Genomic DNA, 16,527 nt, shown 5'->3' with positions numbered 1-16,527 from the left:
TTTTTTTTTTTTTTTGCAAGCAGGAGAAGTGAAAAAGTGAGCAATGCCTTCGACGGGAATCGAACCACGGGCCTCTGGAATACGCGCTCAGCTTGCAGACAACTACACTACGAAGGCACGCTGAAAAGGCGGGAGAAATACCTTATATATACTCCCCCTTTTAAAGGGTGACCGGGGTTTAGGGGACCCAATCGCCAAATCCTGGTGTGCAGAATCATCATCCACCACCCTTTTAGTTCTGTCGCCACTGTAGAGACATTATGTATTTTTTGGAAGCAGGAGTCATGAAATATGAGCAACGCCTTCGCCGGAAATCGAACCACGGACCTCTGGATTACGTACCTAGCGTGCAGACCACCACACTACGAAGACATGCCAAGAATTCGGGAGAAATACCTTATATAATCCCCCTTTTAAAGGGCGCCACTCTAGAGACATTAGGTATTTTTTGGAAGCAGGAGAAGTGAAAATGAGCAATGTTTCGCCGAGAATCGAACCACGGACTTCAAGAATACGCGCCTAGCGTGCAGACCACTACACTACGAAAGCACGGTAAGAAGGCGGGAGAAATGTAATATAACAAAATGAATACTTTCAAGGAATTTTGAAATTTGGCTCAAATATTAATGCATTATAGAACAAGCTTCCAAGACATCGTATGTTTAAACTAATTATAAACAGAAAAGAAAATGGAAGATAAATATTTACGGTGCTAATTTCAGGTTAAACTCTGCCACAATTCTTGTTTAACGTTAACTTGGTATTAATTGCTTCTTGTATAAAATTTTTAATACTTCAGATGCTCGTAAATTAAGATGAAACGTAGTAAAACTGTTGCCTCAAAAAAGATATTCAAATTGGAGTTCTTAAATATTATGAAAGCACTTTGTATTAATTGTTGAACCGTATAATTAATCACTGAAGTCAGTGGTTTTTCTTGGTATAATTAAGTTTTCACGTGTTTAAAAAATGTTTATAATACTTTTAATTTCAAAATAAACTTTAGTTAATTTATATAAAGTATGAATTTCTATGAGAATTAAAGAAGTATTTTTGGAATCTAGAAAACAGTATAAAATACATTTGACTTAATTATAATTCTGAAGGCATATTTCTAAAGTTTACGAAAAATGAAAAGGAGAGTTTTAAATTAATGTAAATTTGCTTTTGAAAGCAGAAAAGAAATATTTAATATTATGAATTTCATATCCAGATCTAGTTGATAATACATTAAATGTGTAAGCAAAATAAAAATTTATGAATATAAATTATAAGAATAAAATACCTTACTGGTTGAAATCAGTTGTACGAAAACTGCGGATATGTGAATGTTGAAATTAAAACCACGCAGTACTAAATAAAAAAAAATCCTTAATTTAAAATCCATATGACGAAAGCTTTGAGAAAAGTCCGAAAGAAAGTAAAACGATGTAAATGAAATTATACGTATGTTTCATATGCGGACCGCAAATGCATGCAGTATGTGCAGTTTCATTAACTGCGTTTCTGATCTCGCCAGTATCACCCCCAAAAATACTTTTTTTTTAAATTTTTAACGAGATAAAAGTCTAAAATAAATTTATTAATAGCGAACTGATCTGCCGATTCCATCTCTTCCTAATGAATGGAATAAAAAATTTTAAAATTGTGGAGTAGTAAAACTGTACTCGTTCATTTCCTACATTAAGCCTAAAAATACCAAGTTTTAGTAAAATAATAAATTTATATGGAAAACTCCTACAATACAAGAAGAGAACATGCAACAAATAAACTCAAATAATAATTAATAATCAATAAAGAAAATAAGGTAAAAGATGCAAAAATATCAGCCATGTTTCCTGTAAAAGACTATCATGCCACACCAAATAATGCCAAATTAGCATTGAAACGAATTCGTATTTTAGAGTGGATGAAAGTTTAAAAATTGTAATGCTCATTAATCGTGCAAAGTGAGGTTGTAAGAATGAGGTATCGTGGAAGTCTATTTTCTGGAAGCAAATTAAATTAATGGGATAACTTTGTTAAACCTATTACCTGTGGAATGATGAAAGTATTATGAATCGTAAGCCATCAGAGGAGAGAGAAAAATTTCTTTGAGAAATTTAGAATTGCGAAGGAAAGCGTGAGACAACAGCAGTGAGAGTAGGTAATGGCACAGTATTAAGGAATTGTTTTTATCCGCAATAGCCCTTAATTTTATAACACATAACCTGTAATGTATAAATACTGTTAAACCATCCATTAAAAATAAATTGCCAAATCGCAGAAATTAAGTGCACAGCCATTAGTCCTCTGTTTCCCATTGATTCATATCGAAATGCAAAAATATTAAAAATACAGTCCGTGTTTTTTTTTTGTTTGTTTGTTTTGTTTTAAAATGTTATTACGAATGCTGATTTAATTTCACAAGCAAGTGAGCTTATTCTCCAAACAAAACTCCTTTAAAATGCAGGGAAACAGTTAATTCTACCTTCTTTTAACTATGATACAATTTATTTCTCGTCGTCCCTGGGATTACCCCTCTTTATCGGGAAAGTACTATTTTGAATATAATTTTTGTATTTGCTCGGTAATAAATCTCCTATGTTATAATTAACAAGGCGGATAAAACATATTGTTACGGAATATACAGGCGCCGTAAGATGGCTTCCCCGCAAAGCAGTTTCAGGGTTGCCATAAAATGGCAAGGAAAAACAAGTTTGCCCCATTTGGCGAAAAATCGCCCATTTGGCGACATTTGGCGACAAAATTGGCGATATACCATGGACGGATGGAGAACCTTCTGGAACGAATTCTTACCGGTTTAGCCCAGAATGTTCTCGAACACAAGCCGGAAGCTATATAAACCCTGCTGATCCGCGGTCAGTGTGTGTGTGCCTCGTCTAGCGAGCTGATAGTCAGTCATTGAGCGAGTGTCTCGAAGTCTAGCGCCGCGTGGGTCGTCGAGTGCATCGAGAGAGTCTTTTAGTGTATTGCGAATTAGCGCATCGTCGAGTTTCGTCTTAGACCGTACTGACTCGAGAGCTATACTCTTGTGCATCGCGAGTTGTAGCGTGGAGAATCTCGAGAGTACGTGGAGTTCCGAGAACGACCAAGCAGAGTCGGAAGCTGTACTCTGGTACTTTGCAGTGAAGCTGTCTCCACCGTTATTGCCAGACAGTGTGAAGGCTGTGTCGCTGATTGTTCCAGCGTGTTTATAGTAGATCTTCGCCGACTGTAAAAGTGTTTTGGAGCTGTTCTGATTGATATTGATAAATAAAGTGTGTTTCGATACTTTATCAAGTGTCGTCGTTATTCACTCCAAATCTACGAACCCCGTACGAATGTGAAGGAAGAAAATAACGTAACAAGTGGGGTCAGAAAAGAAAAACGCAACAATATTCCTTGTTGTCCTTCATTTATCTATGCCTTGATGCAGTTTCAATTAGTAACATTATAGTAATTACTATAATATCAGAGATTTAAGAAAAGAGTGCGTGTATAAATGTGTGTGTTTAAGGTTAAATATACGTACATCAGAATTATAAGTTAAATTAGCAATAGCCCTCATTCCCCCCTTTCTATTCCAAAAATAGTAATAACTATTTCTGGACTACATTATTTCTAGATCAATCCGTGTCATATGACTTACATAACGCTGATGATGTGCTAAATTTGGAACTTAAACCAAAACTTTCTTTTAATAGGCTACCATATTGGATAACTTCGCACTTTTGCTTCTAACACTCTTTCTGTTACGACTCTGGCTTGCTGCTTTTCTTCCTGTAGCAATTATATAAAAAATGCAAATGCTGCTGGTAGGCACTATTAGAGTGCAATTTGAATTGTTGCCGCAAATGTTAATTGAAATAAAGAGGAATATTAATCTTTCTAGGCTGCCAAGTTTGCTTTTCAATATGGATTAACTTTCTATGTCACGAATATTGCAAAGTCTTTTACATTACACACACACACACACACACATGTATATATGTGATTTTGCGGATAGGCATAGCAATGACGAAGCTTGGCATCCGAGTCCGGGCGTTGTTTAGCTGAGTGGGATACAGCAGAATGATGACACAGAAGGATTTTGCTTTTAATTGCACAACTTTATTCAATTCAAATGGCAGATCATTTTTCTTTTAAATGAAATTCTCCTAATTACATAACAAATAGTGTTTTAAACTAAATAAGATGAAATCTATGTTTTTGACGTCATACCTATTCTAACAAAGGGAAGAAAAATGAACAGAGCAACGCAGAGTGTTGTAGCAGCGATAGTAGGAAGCAATCTGACTAAAAAATGGCGCGTACTCCGTAAAAATGGCGCGTAACTAGCGGTTACATAACATGCCAGAATGTTCTCGAAAGTACTGGTCTAGAGAAAAGATCCTGAAATTGCGAAAAGTTAATTAGAGCTTGCCTGTTTGCGTAGAGTAAAGCCATCGTATTTTCTATATTTTACACACACACACACATACGCCCGGCGGTCATACGAAATGACCGCTGTTCTAGATATTATAAATTGTAATTAAAATGGTTTGTGCAAAGGTGTCTGCTAATTTAAACTGAATTACCCAGAGCAGGCAGTGAGGACCCCTTTGCTTACTGCCCCACAGGGTTTCCCCCTTCTACTTGCTTAATTGCTTAAAGTAGAGTGCAATGAAGGAAACCACTGGCGGTACATTTCTTAAGAGCCCACCGCTAGCTCAATCAATAAAGGTGATTTAAATAATGAAATGTTAATTCACATGTCAACGATCTCTTTGTAGACAACATTTAGTGTGTAGATCTTTCCATCATTTTTAAGCTAGCTTTGCAGAGGACCATCCATTATTTTTAATTTTACGTGCGCTCTTTTACGAACTCTTAACAAGCAACATAAAGTTGACCGTGTTCAAATGCAGGCTCAGGTAAGAAAATGTCAACACGCTTAAACGTTTGGCATTGGGACTTATGGATTGTCATAGCAAAGGCAATTTTTACAGTAAATTGTCTACGTCTCAATTGAAACGGCAATCCTGTGCCGTGGCAACATCACCCCATTGGCTAGTACAGTTACGCAAGCAACCAATAAACTATCGGCGACAAACAGACACTTTAAGCCGCATATATATATATCGAGTGAAGTAGCATAATCTCCTCCGAAACGGCTGACTCCCGGGCACACCGTTGGATTCCGCAGGTCCGTGGCACGCTGTTTTGACCATTCGCGTCTTCTTGGGACTTTAATTAGCCGAGATATTAATTGAAAACTAATTTTGCCCTACGTTTTCCCTACATTTTCCACTTTCTTTCTTGGGTTTTCCCTATTAGAGGGATTTGGCTACGTGCCAAATTCTTTTTTCTCGAATATCTACGGAACGGCGCCGAGTTGAAATTCGAGACGTGTATCCTCGGATTCCAAAAAATTCTCCGAACACATCGATACCGTTCTCATCTTCCTACGACTTTAATCGGCCGATATATTAATTAAAAACTGCGAAAACGTTCATTTTCGCGCTCATTTTTCCGAGTGGCATCAATAAACAATCAGCGACACACACTTTAGCCACTTATATGTAATTTATTTAATTATTAATTTATTAATTTTTTATTAACTACTAATTTTATATTAAGAGACAATATAATCAATATTACTTTAGTAAATAAATTATTATTGTCTTACTTTTCAGCTATTGCGCAAGTATTAGGAAATTTATTTCGATTTCAATAAATTTCAATTAATTAATTCAATCTTTGATATATATAAATTCAATCTTTGATATATATGTATGCGCGCGTGTGTGTGTGTTTGCGCGCGCTCGAAGATCTCGAATTTCAGTACTTATTCTTTAAGTAATATATCTTTAGAACCGATTTTAAAAATTTAATCTGTGAAATTACTATTTTCTTCATACAAGTTAAATGAGTTGCTGTTTTACTTCTAAAATTAAGATCTTTCCTTAACTTTTAAGTAAATTATTAAAACTGAGAGGAATCCTGCTATAAGGAAATTAAACTTTCTTTTCACAGTGCTCATCAACTATTCATTTAGATGAATATCTTTTAGAAAAGTAATTACTTTGTCCAAGCGAACACTTAAAATTGGAATCTTTAACATCTTCATTCGATTTTTTTTTTTTTCTTTTAAGTGTCTATTGAAAGTATGCAAATGTTATGCATACATGTAATCTTCGTTGCTTAATGCTGTTTAAATTGCGGAATTAAGATATGCCTAGCAGTTTAAATGGTATTTTCTTAATTATTGCTGTATTTTGATGAAACCAGTATTTCTGAATAAAACTTGCAACTGTTGCTATAAAATGTTAAATACTATAAATCCCACTCGAGTACCTTACACTCATCTTATATGAATATAATTGACGAATCCCCATATCAGGATTAGAGTTTGATTATTCATGATTAGAGTTCCGATTAATATCTCAATTAGAATTCACTTAGCTTAGTTAGTTATATTTTAAAATAGAAATAATTAAATACTCTTGATGTAACCATTTACTGTTCGCTTTTATAAAAAATTATTTAAATTAATTTGCTTTTTAAATTTTACTTAATACCTCGTTTTCAGTTGTTGTTGAAATAGAAATGTACAAAACGATTTATTTTAGCTGAATATATATTTTTATTTATGACTTAATATTCTTTTTTCAAATAGATGTTTCTGGATACTGTTGATTTATTTTAAATTTTTTGAGATAGAAATCGCACAGATTAAAAATAATTCATCTAAATTTTAAAACCATATTCTGCAAAATAATTAATCAAAATTTTAAAATTGCTTTCATTAATAACTTAACAGTATTAATTTAGAAGTCAAACAACAAAAATCACCGTTATAGTTTCAAATTTTCACAGGACTAGTTTCGATGGTTTTACCATAACATCAAATGAACCAAAATTGCGCTTTTGCTGCTGAGGATGATCCTGAACCATCATTCATTAATATTTGTTCGGCGTCTTATTGTATCTTAACAGTATTCTAGTAATAGAATTATGATTGTGGAAGCACAAACAAGATTCTTAGTGAAATGGTATTTGTGAGGTAGTTGTGTTAATTGAGACAAGCCAAAAATGTATGTAAAATTTTTCCATTTTGTACTTATATTTTCCATCTAACTATACAATAATACAAAATTAGAAGGTATATGGTCATTCATGATTCCAAATAAATTTTGTCATCTGTCACAGGGATCGTCATAAAAGTCATTGTTCAATACGGATGTTAATTTATGCCGTTAGAAATGTTGGTCACTTTAAGAAGGGGTCATTTTATTGAGGCCTTCGCCGCTAAAGGTTTCATTATAACTATACCCGTAATGATAACTTATAACTGCCTGTAAATTTACGTACTTAAATAAGCGGTATGCTGTTCTAGCGCATAACGTGAAACTGCATTATTAAAAACACAACCAAGTGCAAACAAAACGTAAAACAAAACGTTTTCTACCGAAGAAAAGGCTGTTTGTAATATAATAATAAATTGAGCTGAGTCATAAATTTAGAAAATGTTCTTAAACTTAAAAAAAAAATAACAGAAAGTTGAGTAAAAGAACATGATAGGAATTGCAATACTTTTTTCTACTATATAAGAGAAAAGTCGATCCTATAATGAAAGAAATGAAGGCAGCTTAGACAGTAACTATTCTTGCAGGTAATTGGATCATATATAAGAACTTTTTATTTAAATATTAAATGGAATTTCACCAATAGAATTGAATAAATAAATGTACGATGAAATTCCATTTTTCCTGAACATTCATTTGTCTCATTTTCGGGGATGTTATTTAATATCTTGCAGAATATGGTTATAGCCATACAACTAAAGGGAAAATATAATTATAACCGAAACAATACGACGAATAAAAACGATAGATTAATAATTATCAACAAGAATAAGCGTAACGTAAGGGAATTAGTTTCGAAGGTTAAGTAGAGCCTGCTTCTTCAGTTCCAGGAGTGAAATTAAAGACATGAAATTTGTCCTGAAGCGATAATGAAAGCCACTCTTTTGAGAAATCTCAGCAAAGAGAAAGGAAACAAAGCCACTATCGTAATCTGTTGCCAAAAACATGATCGGATGGTAACTAGAGCACTGCAAATTTAAGCACAATACGCTGATTCTTATTAATAATTACTATATTTAGTAGGAGTTCATAAATTTACAGGTTAATCTCATAATTATTTTCTAAGTTCACTTAAATAAACCATATAAAAGGGATTGAATTCATTTAGATTGAAGCCGGGATTTGTTTGTTTAAAATTCACCAACTGGAAATTCTGTATATTACATTCCAAGTATTAATATTTATATATTTGTTCATTAAGTTTTTTTTCGTAGTTTTGCAAGCTTAATTTTATTTCCCACTTTATTTTTATGATAATTCTTTTGAGCACCTTCTATATCTACCAGCCGTCACCAGAATGCAAATTAGGTTGAGTTCAAACTGCGAACGAATTTCTATTTCAAAAGGTGTGCTGTGATAACCATCCAGTACATCATTTTTAAACTAAGAGCCCTTATAGTCTATATAGCCGATCTATATATTTGTGATTGAATTCTTGTATCTGGTAGCGCGTAGGGTTAGAACACCACCACCCTTACCGGATCTGTGATAATAACGTGAAAGTTTGATTTTGTGGTTTACTCCTTTAAATATTTGAAGACCTACACCTTGCAACTAGAGGAGCCTTGTAATTTTTAGCTGCACTACAAAACATGGTTTTAATTAACCTTTTAATTAAATTCTATCTCATAGCTGTGTTAATGCAGTCGAATTAGATTTTTGTTTATTTTAAGATTACAGTTCTTAGGAATAACAAGGATTCAATTAAGTGCTAATTAGACAGTTAATTAAGCTTCACTTTACATGCTGCTGTAAGTTTGCTGAATAATTAAATCCGCAGTCAACGCGACGTTTGTTAAAACGTCTTAATAAGTGTCACGTTCTACGGAGCCTATGCGCATTGTATTCTGTAATCCCTTCATTTTAATAAATGTTGCATGACTGCATATCGTATGCAGACTTTAAAACAATTATTGCCATAGATGCTAAAAGCTAAATTAAAGCAAAAACGTGATGGTTAAGTATTTTATACGGTGGTTTACCAAACAGCCGGCGATATTAATGTCCTTTAAGAAGTAGATTTAAGAGTTGGTCTTTGGTACCTCTTTTGCCTTATAACATTTAAGCGAAACTTAATTAACTGTAAAAATGATAGCGGTGAAATAACAAGCAACTGATATTCGTATACTACAGAATATCAAGCCAAACCAATTGATTTCATATATATATAGAGAGAAGACAGTAAGAAATTTAGAATCTAATTCACAAAGACATGAAAGAAAGGAAACTCAAAATCAAATCCCAAAATTCTCCCCAAAAATGTAAAAAATCATAAATAAGTGTTTTTAAACCAGAAAAGTTCCCGAAAACAACAGAAATATATAAACTGGAAAATTTTGGATTTAATCGGCTTTGAATTTCATTTCTTTCATGTCTTTGGGAATTAGGTTCTAAATTTTTTAGTATTTTGTCTACAATTGATTAATTTTTCAACAGCACAATAAGCGGAAATAATATTTGGATATTTTTGGTTTAAAAACATTTTGCGAATATATAATCTTTTTATTTTTCTTAATTCTTGTAAATCGGAATTGTTTTTAGTTCTTTTAACACCTTATTGTGTCATTTTGTGCGGACGCGTCGGGAAATTGGAACAGAGAATTGAAACTAATAAATTTTCTAAGACAATTCGTCTATTTAATTAAAATTTGTAACGCAAAAGTTGCAATTGTCTGTTTCGGCGAAACGCGTAATGGAGTTAGTTTAATTCGACGTCCAGCTAGAAATTTCCCTTGAAAAGCCAGGTTGAACTTCAGATTAAGCTAATTTGCCATTTTCCGCTTTGTATTTTTGTATTTTTTTATATGTTATATTAGTTTTATGTTTTACTTGTACCATCGATTGGTTTTTCTATATTTTAACTTTACACTTGTCATATATATATATTACATATTATATATAGACTTAAGGATTCTAAAGTTAAAACTAAATTTTTGTATTTTTTGTATTTGTATTTTTGTATTTTTTTTTTTTTTTTTGTATCTTTTTTCTAAACATATCAAATTATCAACATATGTATGTTGTATACAATATATATCTGCATATTGTACAAAATCAAGAAAGAGAAAAATTAAATAGACTTAATATCATCCCACAGCGGTAAACTTGCCGACAGGAAATCATAATTAAGACTCTTGATTATGTAATTCATTTCGTACCGTTTTTCGCTACATTAATAATAATTATTTTTTTCAGAATGATCTCTTATTAATATATATGTAATTACAAAACCTTTTAAAAAATATAATCATGTCTAGAATTTTATATATGTAATTACAAAACCTTTTAAAAAATATAATCATGTCCAGAATTTTATATATGTAATTACAAAACCTTTTTAAAAAATATAATCATGTCTAGAATTTTACATATGATTTTACAAAACCTTTTAAAAAATATAATCATGTCTAGAATTTTCGCGCATTAAACTGCCAAAAATTATCTGTAAAGACATAAAGTAAGAAATTTAGAACCATTTTTTACAGCTGTTAATCTTGTTAAACTACAGCTGTTAATCTTGTTAAACTACAGCTGTTAATCTTGTTCTGTTTTAGCTAAGTTACTATTTTTCACAACGACCAAAAATTGAAATTCATAAGTAATAAATTTCAAATAACTTTATAATTGAAATAAAGAATTTAATAAATGTTAAAACCAAAACTCTTCAACCAAGCAATACCCCAATTAAAAAAAATCAGGGAAATTTAAAGATAAAAGAACATAATAGATGAGGAATTTAATCAACCTCAATGCCACTTCGTCAGGAGGAGAACATTGAAATCAATTGAAATCTCTCCTCTGCAAAAATCCTTGCTTTTCTGCATCCAGAATCAACCGACGAACCATTTCAATATATTTTAATTATAATAGTTCACCCAAAAATTCTGACCCCTCCTCAAAGCAAAGAAAACACAAAGTAAATTTAAATTAAAATCTTGAAAAAAGAGGATTCTATTCAAAGAATTCAAAACTTAAATGAAATAATAAAACACTTTAGTGAAAAATTCAAATCAAATTTTGCCTTTAAACTAGGAGCACATAATCCAAAGAATTTAAAAAGGTAAGTGAAACTATAAAACTTTAGTGAAAAGAATAAAAACTCTCAAGAAGTAATTAAAAACTTCGACCACTGTGAGGGTGAAATGTGAAGTGTTTATTTAACTGTATTTGTGAAATTAAGCCTCGTTAGCCATTAAACTACAGCTGTTAATCTTGTTCTGTTTTAATAAACTTTTAGCTAAGTTACTATTTATTGTAAAGAAGAAAATTCATCAAAGAAGGAAATTTTAAAAGATTATGTTGAATCATCAATTATGTCAATTATGTTGAAATTTAAAATTTAAATCAACGAATTTTTTGCGATCATTATAAATTCTTAAAACCGGCCTTTCACTGTAAGAGGTGAATATACACGACAGAAGAAAGTATTTTGGTTAAAGTGAACATAACTTTCATACAAAAAACTCAAGCATTTGTGTTCTTATTGTTTTTACTATATTACTATTTCTCATTTAATACAAGTGAAAACTTTTGAACTCAATTTTCTTACATTTAAACAGCGCTTCGGAAAGGTTTATAGGACAGTTAATCTACTTAAAGCAGGTAACAAATAAAGGACTAAGTTTCATTTGTAAACTTTCATTTGTCCTTTTAGATTGAATTCAAAAACAAAAAAGAATGCTTCGAAATTTCATTAAGTCTGTTTGAAGAATTCTAAGGCGAAATGTTTTCTCTCTTCTCAGTTTATTGGAATAGCATTTTTTATAAACTGATCATTTTGAACCCTAAAATCAACAATCTTTTAAATCAAGGTGGCATCACTCTTTCAATGTAGGGAAAAAAATTAATTTTTTCTTTCTCTTCAATGTATTCTGTTATTCTGCATATTGAAATTTTATATCAGTTGCCTCTTTATTATAGCATTGGAGAAGAATGTATTTTTTTAACTCTGAGCTTTAACAGCTTATATTTTAAAATGTCGAACCATAAACAATAACTTGTTATTATCCGTAACATACGAATCCATTATTAACCTGAATATTTTCAAAAGTAGTAATATTCGTGTTTATTGCTTTTCTTGAATTTATAAATTACATTGTATGTTTATTTTGTATGATTCTGTGTTAAAATATAATAATCCTTTATTTCTGTTGAATTTGATTTTTTTAATAAAGGGAATGATTTGTTATTGTTATTTTAACATGAATGTCAGGAATTTGTATTATCTGTTTAATCTGTAATCGAAGAATTTCATTCGGTAACTGCTAGTTCGCTATTTAATATCATCCCTTGTTGATTACTTTTGGGTTTTTAATATATAAAGTATCTCATTTTATCGTTGATGTTCCTATTTCTGTTATATTTCTATTGCAAATTGTTTACATCATTTAGTACTAAACCGGTCTTTAATATGATTTGTAAGTTAATTTGCATTGCACTTAACAGAGATGCGACGCGGTATACGTATGCTACAAAAAAGATGGGGAAAAGTAGTGGCTAGCAATGGACAATACTTTGAATAAAACTTAATGTACCGTTCTTTCACAACAAATGCCCAGTTTTTGACAAAAACAGGCGGAGACTTCTGTGTGCTCCCAATAGATGTAATACTGACGTCATGATGTTTAAAATGCTATTAAACAACTCGAAGGAAACGACCTCGAGATCTTATTACTTTCAGGTCCCGGATTTTGTGCTTTAGTAAAGCGGTATCGCTACTGGAAGAAAATATTTGTTGCGAACCACGTGCGCTAGCGATCCAGCGAAATAAATGAACAAGTCTCCATTTAACACTGTGCACAAGTCTTCGCATGTTTATTTATGAGAAAACAAATATCATAGCATTTTTTTCTGTTATGCAGCTTTGTCGTTTTAGAGAGCGCATTTTAATTATAAGATTTTTTATATCTTTAATTTTCTAGGGACTAGTTCTTAAACTACGAACTAATTAGCATTAACTTCTTAAACTAGGCCGATTGTAACTGCTTTGTGTAAAATTGTTTGAAGTGTCAAACTGAAATTTGCATACCAAGGCTGAAATGTTTAATCTTATGTGTTTTTATTTTTTACGATTTTTTTAAACTTTATTGATAAATAGTTCAAGTTGATTTGAAATCACCATAACATACAATGTAATTTGAATCTGTGATTTGAAATTTTCAGATTACTGCCTTTATATATATATATATATTCTTTTTTTTTCTTTTTTGGGTGTTTAATCATTATTTTTTAATGTCATTATTTCTTGCTTTATTTGTACCTGATATGCAAGGAATCAGTTTTAGTCTTTTTGAATAAACTTTATCTGTTTTAAGTGCAGCACGATCTACTGAATGTGGACAAAACCTTATTAAAACTAAATTGTGCTTTAAAGGTGTGATTTTGCAAAAATAAGATTTTTAACTCTACAAGTTTCAAAAACTATATTTAGTCCAAAGGGGCTTTCTCCCCGAAGGACTATTGTTTTCGATTTTCGATTTTGCGTTGAATCACTATAAATGTCCGTTTCACTTTTCAAACTCTTGCCACCCAATGTTAGAGTCCTGCATTATATTTGAAGAAATTAACTAATGAAGGATCAGCATAAATGTATGTATCTTTCTCGCATTGTGATAAAATTCTAAAGATAGGCTCATTTTAAAATTATTTTGCGACATTTTATTGAACTGAATTTTATAGTTTAAGTGCAAAGAACATGATATTTAATAAATAAAGCTAACACACAAAACGTTAAAAAAACGTAATTAAAAACGCTCCATTAAACGTAATTAAAAATCTGAAACATTTCAGATTTTTTCTCTTTTTTTAGTCCAAAGGGGCTTTGTTCCTGAAGAACTATTATTTTCGTTTTGCGATTTTTCCTTGAAAACTTTAAAAGGCTGTATCAATTTTCAAATCGTTGCCACCAAATATAGCGCTGTATTTTATTTGAAGAAATTAAATAATGAAGAATTCACATAAATGTATGTATGTTTCTCGTATTGTGATAAAATAACGGTACCTATCCTACTAAAAATGCCCCATAGAAACCAGTAAAACTTTTTATGGGTACCCATAAGATTTTATGGGTTTCTATTGACTTTGGTTTCTGTTGGTCTCTGTGGGTTTTTTTTACTGGTTTCAAAATGACCCATAGAAACCAGTAAAACTTTCTACTGGTACCTATAGAATTTTTGATGGTCTCTATTGACTTTTACTGGTTTCTATTGATCTCTGTGGGTTTTTCTTACTGGTATCAATTGACACCCATACAACCAACATTCAATGGCAGAACTTTGTACTGGTTTGTATAGGTTTATATTGACTTTTACTGGTTTTCTTACTGGTATCAATATAATAATAAATCTTCTGTTGGTTTATATGGGTTTGTGCTATTTTTTTATCTGACGTTAATATACTTCTTGTAAACAATAAAATTAACAGAATGAAAATATGATCTCTTTAAGACCACCAGAGTAACCTGGAAACGCAGGTGGTCGTTTTAGAAAGGGTTTTTACTGAATATGCTTATTTATTTGATTAAATTTTTTTTTTCGGAAACAATAACAGTAATCATATACACCACACACAACGAGGTCTCTCCAAGGCGACCAGCCGCAAATAAAAATTCATCTTTGTAAGTGGTCGCCTTAGAGAGGTGATGCTCAATACCAATAGATACTCACGTTCTCAGAGATACGTTTATCTTTTAGAGGTGGTCGTCTTAGGGAGATTGCATCTCTCTAAGGCGACCAGACACACATGCAGAATTTTCTTTGTGAATGGTCGCTTTACAGAGGGAATATTCAATACCAAAGTATACTTATGTTTTCAGAAATACTGGTTTCTTTCAGAGGCGGTCGTCTTAGGGAGGTGGTTTTTGCTACGAGTTGGTTCACTGAATACACACACATAAGCACTTACATTTCTGATATTACAAATAAACACCGATATCAACCAACATCTCTTTAACGCGAACAAGTTCATTCACAATCGCAAAACTTTTCTCCCTGTTAACGCTGACGTGAAAAAAAAAAAAAATTCCCCCTCCCTCCCCCACTCTCAGAAGTTTCCCAAACAAGCAATATGGCGCCGCTCTAGTTATTGTTGTGTGATGGTGGTGTTATTTTCTTCGTAGTTGTAGTAGTGCAGTATATTATTTACTAGGATTTACTGTATTACAAATTTTACTATGTTTTAATGTTTAGAAATTAGTAATAAATAATAAAATACCAGCACTGACTATGAATATACCACTAAAGCCATGCACGTCTAATCGTGTCTAATGTTTGAGAGAACGTTGCTGATAACTGACTAGTTGTGAAATGGAGTTTCTGAGCGTGAAATTGATTTTCCATCTTTACTTTTATCCTGAAAAACAATGTGCTTAAAGACTGAAAAGTGATAATTTCAGGCTTGATAATTTGTTTCAGTGTGCAGATGCAGAAATGTAGTTTTTGCATTCTACTGAAACTGCATTTTGGAAAATTTATTTTTTTGATTACAGTTTAGAAATACTTTTTTAAAGCTTGTTCATGTAGATGCTTTATCATTTGAATATTATGTACTAATAAATTTGAGCATACCTTACTTAAAAATGATATTGTATGATTCAATTTTGAATTTTTCGACTAATGTGATGTTCCCGAGCAAAAAGAATGTTTTTTTATGTTTTAAAAAATGTACTAATTATATTTCGCGAGCAAAAAAGGTAAGTTTTATTAATGAAATAAACATTGAAGTATTTAATGTGTTTATTACTTATTGAATGGGGTAGACAAGACATACAAGCTTAAGGAATCTTTATTCCACTACTAAAATTATGCGAAAATTTAGATGATCATAGTAGCTTACATTGTTTTTCCTTTTTGGTCTATTTTTCTTTACAAGTATGAGACTAGAACCACATTTTTACATTAAATATTTTGTGCTATTTTGCTAAAACACATATAATCATTTTAAGCATACTTTAATTTTCATTATTATTAGTTTGATAAAGAAAATTTCAAATGTGTTTTTCATAAATTGCTTTTGAAATAGAAATAGATTTGTGAATAAGATTTATGTAATATTAAATGTACTAGCCTTAGGAGTATAAAAAGTGAATTATTTATTTGAAAAAATTACATTAAGTTGAAACCTCATATAGTGGTTATTTTCTTAAATGACCACCTCTGATAATGGCACATTTGTCAGGACAATAATTAAATAACAGGACTTAAAAATCATTCATAGTTTTGTCAGGCTACAGGAAACTGGCATTATCTCGAATTGTGGAGTTGATTGTTTTAGGAACGTTTTGCTGTATAATCAATTGACTTCGGTGTAGTAATTTTTACGTGGGTATGAATTTTGCAGAAGTAATTGAAAGTTTTTACGAGACATTTAAAAACCAAAGCTCTTCGGATCATGAGTCTTATAAGGGCACTGTTATAGCATT

General features: G+C 31.5%; 1 protein-coding gene across 6 annotated transcripts in view; it reads left to right on the top strand.

Annotated features, from left to right (window-relative positions):
• LOC118184756 (neural-cadherin-like) overlaps positions 1-16,527 on the top strand; it is a 639,735-nt gene that overhangs the window by 298,345 nt on the left and 324,863 nt on the right. The gene's annotated exons all lie outside the window — the stretch shown is intronic.

The sequence above is a fragment of the Stegodyphus dumicola genome, chromosome 1, assembly GCF_044657685.1.
Source record: "Stegodyphus dumicola isolate Sdum_Otavi_A_Nest chromosome 1, ASM4465768v1".
NCBI classification, from domain to species: Eukaryota; Metazoa; Arthropoda; class Arachnida; order Araneae; family Eresidae; genus Stegodyphus; species Stegodyphus dumicola.
The sequence above is the reverse complement of the archived record's forward strand: the minus strand, read 5'-3'. Positions and strand labels throughout refer to the sequence as shown.